Source organism: Protopterus annectens, chromosome 7.part1, assembly GCF_019279795.1.
Source record: "Protopterus annectens isolate FY-2018-M chromosome 7.part1, PAN1.0, whole genome shotgun sequence".
NCBI lineage: Eukaryota > Metazoa > Chordata > Ceratodontiformes > Protopteridae > Protopterus > Protopterus annectens.
Genome location: NC_056740.1, coordinates 231,513,505 through 231,519,622, shown reverse-complemented (window position 1 = coordinate 231,519,622; position 6,118 = coordinate 231,513,505).

Below are 6,118 nucleotides of genomic sequence, written 5' to 3'. Positions count from 1 at the left end.
GTTTCTCAGCATAATGCATCAGAGATTATCCAAGTGCAACTAACTCTGGGCAAGACCGCAATCCAAATTGTAGCTTGCTACATATCCCCACCATGCCCCAGACTTCCCACTCCTCATTTCTTGATACACTGGAAAATATTAGGGTACAGCCTAACACCCTAAAAATGGGCGATTTCAACTACCCCACTATTAACTGGGAAAACTACTCATGTACCAACTCTTTTGCTCAACGTTTTCTGGAATTCATAAATTCCAATACCTTGGATCAACTTATCCACACACCCACCAGTGGCAGCAATATCCTAGACCTGGTCATTACCAACATGGGCGACCGGTTCCACACCAGAGGTCAATTCCTCGTTGGTCAGATCTGACCACAAGCTAATCACCCTAGACATCCACATCCCGCCCCACCCCCATTAGGGAAACCACCGTAAAAAATTTCTCCAAAGCCAACTTCACGCTTCTTAAGACAGAAGTAGCAAACTTCACGACACCCATGCAGACGGACAACAGAGGTACGACTGCTGAATCCTACAGAAATGCACTTTATAAGCACTTACACGAGTGCATGGATCATGCTATCCCTAACAGAAAGTACAGTTGTGTTCACTTACCATAAATGTAGATGTTAGAGTGTATTCATTGTTGCAGTAATCACATTTGGGTTATCTGCCTGCAGGTAGCCCTCAGCCGGCCTGAATACCACAGTCTTCGGATTTCTGCGTTGGATACTGTAGCTTCTTCCATGACTTCAGGTTGTCAGGGGTATAAAACATGCAGCTGAGACCATTACATGAGTTTTTCTTGCCCCAGATGTCAGGTGCCCCCACAATAGGAAGCATATGGCATGGAACACCCCCAGCAAAAAGCAAATACACATTATAATGTATGCCAAACAAGAAGGAAAGGTAAAAGTCAAGAGAAGTCAGGAGACTGGAGGGAGGATAACCAAGGCTGCAACAGTGAAATACACTCAAACATCTACATTTATGGTTAGTGTACACAACTGTACTATGTTCTTTGTGTTTTACTGTTGCAGTCATCACATTTGGGTTGATTCCCAAAACTAAGGAAGGGTGGAGGTAGTTAAAGAGCATAAGGGCTAGCAATCAGGCACTGTAAGACTGCTGTGGCAAATCCAGCTCTGGATTTAGAAAAGATAGGCAGGTGGTAATGCTTGGTGAAAGTATGTACAGAGCTCCAGGTTGCAGCTTCCAGGATGTCCCTGGTAGGGACTCCTCTGAGAAATGCAGTAGAGGTAGATCCAGCCCTGGTGGAATGCGTTCTTATCCCCTGTGGGGTAGGTTTTCCATGGTGTTTGTAGCAGAAATGGATGCAATGTGCTGTCCATTTGGAAATGGTTTGCTTTGAAATGACCTTCCCCTCTGCCCCTGCAGCAAAGCTAACTAGCAGCTGGTCAGAGTTTCTGAGAGGCTTAGTCCTGTCCAAACAGAATCTAAGCTGTCTGTGTACATCCAGATGATGCAGTATCATTTCCCTTTATTCTAAGGATTAGGGAAAAAGGTAGGCAAATTAATGGATTGGTTTAGAGCCACACTAGACACCACCTTGGACATAAAGGATGGATTAGTCCTGAGGGAAACCCTGTCCGCATGGAAGATAATGAAGGGTTCCACTGCCATGAGGGCCTGCAGTTCAGACACTCTTCTTGCTGAAGTGATGGCTAGAAGTAAAGCTGTTTTCCACAAAAGGAATTTCAACTCTGCTGTAGCAGCTGATTCAAAGGGGTGAAGAGTGAGTTTTTCCAATACAAAGTTAAGGTCCCAGGCTGGAGTGGGAGGTCTCCTGGCGGGGGGTCTTACATTTTCGGCCCCTCTAAGGAATTGTTTTAGCAGTGGGATGAGAGAAGACGGGTGGCTTAGTATTATAATGTGCTGATATGGCAGAGGCATTAACCTTAATTGAAGAGAAAGATAGGCCCTTGTGGAGCATTTCTGTTAAATAATCTAGAAGCTGAGGTAAGCTGGGCACCGTTGTGCCCATCCTCAGAGCCTGGCACCAGGAACAGTATCTTTTCCACTTTTCTGAATAGGTTTTCCAGTACTAGGCCTCCTTGCCTCAAGAATGACATCCAGCACCTGCTTACTGAGGGTTGCTAGAGGTGAGCTCAGGGAATTAGCCAGGCTGCAAGGTTTAGGGTTTGAAGCTGAGTGTGCAGAATCTGGCCCGCCTGCTGGGACAGCCGGTAAGGGGTCTGAGGCAGGTGCCATGGTTTCAGCACTGTCAGACTGCGCAAAAGGGGGTACCAGTGTTGGCGTGGCCAGTCTGGTGCAATCAGTATTGTCCTTGGCTTGCCCTGTTTGATCTTTAGTAGAACCTTCGAGAGGAGAGGGGGAAAGGCATAAACCAAGAGGCTTTCCCAGGTAAAGGACAGGGCATCCACTTTCCAAGCATGACTGTGGGGAGTTCTGGTGCAGAAGTTGTTCAACTGGTAGTTCTGAGGGAGGCAAATAGGTCTACCTCTGGTGTCCCCCATTTGTTCCTCAAGAGCTTGAATATTTTGGGTTCCAGTTTCCATTCGTGTGGGTCCATGAGATCTCTGCTTAAGTCGTCTGCCAGTGAATTTAGTTTCCCTGGCAGGAATTGAGCTTGTAGGTTCACTTGGTAGCTCAAGGCTGTGCTCCACAGGGCCATGGCTGGTCTGCACAGTGGGTAGGAATGGGTACCCCCCTGCTTGTTTATGTACACCATAACTGTGGTGTTGTTTATCTTTACCAATAGTTGTCCTGGAATAATAAGGTCTTTAAAGGCTGTTAGAGCTGTGCAGCTAACATTTCTTTTTGAATGATATGCAGGTGCATCTGTTTTGGGTTCCATTTGCCCTGAATGCACTGCCCTGCCATGTGAGCCCCCCATGCATAGTCTGATACATCTGTTAGGGTTTGGGTAGCAGGGGGTAGAGTGAAAGGGAGTCCCTTGTTGTGGTAGCAGGCCTCTGTCCACCAAAGGAACTCTGCCCTTAGACAAGGAATGGTAGGAATCATTGTTTCCAGGTCCTGAGAATGTTGACACCATAGACCTTTTAGATACCATTGAAGTTTTCTCATATGCAGTCGTGCATATGGAATTAACAGAATGCAAGCGGCCATGAACCCCAGAGCTTGCACGACTTTCTCTGCAGATTATTTTTGTGGCCAGTAGTTTGAAATAGGTTGTCAAATAAACTTGTTTCTCTGGAGTGAGGAATGCCATCTGGGAAGTTGTGTTCAAGCTTGCTCCCAGGAATACAATCTGTTGGCAGGGTAATAGGTGTGATTTCTTCTCTTTGATGGTGTACCCCAGTGAAGTTAGAAGTCTCTTTACAAATGCCAGGTGTAATAGCAAGTCCTGACTCTCTGCCTGTATCAGGCAATCGTCCAAGTATGGGGAAATCTGAATATTTCTCTACCTGCAAAATGCAATGGCTGGAGCTAGGCACTTTGTGAATTCCATGGGTGCAGTAGATAAGCCAAAGGGAAGTGAAGAGAACTGATAGTGCATGGAGCCTGCCCTGAAGCACAGGTATTTTCTGCAGGATTCCCTTATTGGGATGTGCAGGTAAACTTCTTTTAAGTCTAGGGTTGCCAGCCAGCCATCCTTGGTTAGCATAGGAAGAAGCTGTTGAAGAGTTAGCATTTTGAATTTTGGTACCAGCAGAAAGGTGTTGAGAATAGACAGGTCCAGGATAGGATGCCAGAGTTTTCTTTTCTGGGAACCAGAACAGTCTTGAATAAAACCTTGTCCCCTCTGTTCTGCTGGGACAGGCTGAATAGCCCTGATACTGAAGAGAGAGAGAGCACTTGTTTTTGGGCCTCCCCCCAATGGTTTGGGGGGAGGTCTGGCCATCCCCTTGGGGTCGGAAGTTGAGTGGAAGTGGAATCTGTATCCTAGGGAGACTATGTTTAAAACCCTTTTGTCTTGTGTAATGAGTTCCCAGTATTTTACATGCAGGGCGAGCTTTCCTCTTAAGGGAGAAAGTAGATGAGCAAAGCTTGGAAGAGTTGAGGATAAGTCATTATGCCATTTTTCCATAGAGGGGTAGCTTACTACTGCCTGCTTTGGAAGTGGGAGCCCCCTACTGCTTAGATCTGTGCATAGCTTGAGACTAAAGTCTTGGTGGTCTGCTGCTCCTGGATTTGGTCTGAGAAGGCCTGGAAAGTTCTTTGAAGGCCAATGCCTACTGAATCTAGGTGGCTGTACTTGTAAGAAATCTTTAACAGTTTGCATACATTTAGCTTTTTCCTCCATCCTTTTGAGGACGACTTCTGCTTTGTTGCCAAAAAGGCACTCTTGGTTTAAGGGTGCATCCAGTAATTTAGCTTTAACAGGATATGGCAAGTTTTGTTCCTTAAGCCAAGCATGCCTTCTAAGTACAGACCCAGTGACAGCAGCCCTGCAAGATGCTTCTAAAGCATCAAAACCACATTGCAAAGTATGTTTACCAACTTGGACAGCAGAATGCATTAACTCTTGTAAATCTTTGTGTTCAGCACAGTCATGAATCAATATCATTTTCTGTTTAATTAATCCCATAATACGCTGCTGATACTTGAACATATGAAACTGGCAATTTAAAGCCCTAATGGCCAAAGTAGCAGAAGTGTATACATCCTTAGCCCATCTGTCTAAAGCTCTAGAGTCCCTATCAGAAAGGGTAGGATTTTTGGCAGTTTGCGTTTTGGTTCTTGGGAAATGGTCTCTGGATCTGCAGTAGGATTCTTGAAGAGGAATTTGTGAGAGTAAGGTACTCTGTAGTACCTGTCAGGTTTCCTGGGAGCTGCAGGCAAAGTGTCTGGGGTAAGGCTAGATTCCAAGAAAACATCATCTACAATCTCCAGAACAGGAGGGATAGCTAGAGGCCTGTGTTCAGGCAGGTTTAAAAATTCCCCAAGTCTCTTTTTGGACTGAGAATAGTCCTGGCTTTCCCAGCGGAAATGCTCCCTAAGGGAATGCAAGGTTTCACCAAACGAAAAATCTTCTGGAGGGGAAGCAGAGGGAATGGAATCCTCTGCATCAGAATCTTCATAAGTAGATAAGGGTAAATCCTGGTGGTCAGAAGGAACAGAGATATCAGATTCCTGATCAGAAGAATCGGAAAGAAAATCAGTTCTAGGTCTCAGAGGGGGAAGGCTGGCTTCCCCTAATTAAGGTAATAAGGTCTTCAGCCATTCTAATCATTTGTTTTTGAGGCATATGGGCCTGAGAATGTGCTTTGGTAGTCTGTTTTCTAGGCGTAGTGCAAGCTTTAGGTCTGAGAAATTCAGTATTCTTAGCTCAAAATGAAGTAGTCGGTTTAATATGAAAATCGGTAGGCCTAAACACACCCTCAGAAGCCAGTGCCTGCACAGCGGCTCCGGACCCATCCAAATTAGAGACATCCGCAGGTTCCATAGTCGAAGAAGCATCTTGCGGCATACCAGACTCCGAATGGGTCTCAGTAGAGGCCTGTGAATCTGTAGTAGCGGGTATCAGGGGCTGCGAAAGCACCTCACTGAGTACTGGCAGACTGGCGACTAGCTTAACAGAAGCGTCGGCAGTTTTAGACCTATGTGGTCCGTCTCTGTCTTTACCCTTACATTTTTTTGGAAGATTGGCAGTTGGGATTGCTTAACAAAGCCATTTTGGAGTACAGAGATTGAGAACGAAAGTATTTAGCTACAAAAATAGCCCGACGGTGAATAGTTCGGGCGTTGAACAAGGCACAAAACCGACAGAGGGAGATCGTGTTCTCTGCCTAAACAGGTGACACAGTAAGAATGAAAATCTCTAGGAGGTATTTGCTTTCCACAGGCAAGACAATTGTTAATTTTTTCTGACATAGGTTAGAGCAAGAAAAAAGGATCCCCGACAGAGTACTTATCTTTTTGAAAACTTCAGGTGTGAAACTCAAAAACGAAAATTTCAGGAGTCTGCCGACGGGCACTTGCGAACTGCTTCTGCTTCAGACACTGCACGGCAAGAAAGACTGATGTAATGGCGTTGGCTGCATGTTTTATAGCCCTGACAACCTGACGTCATGGAAGAAGCGACAGCATCAGATGCAGAAATCCGAAGACTCTGGTATTCAGGCCGGCTGAGGGATACCTGTAGGCAGATAATCCAAATGTGATGACTG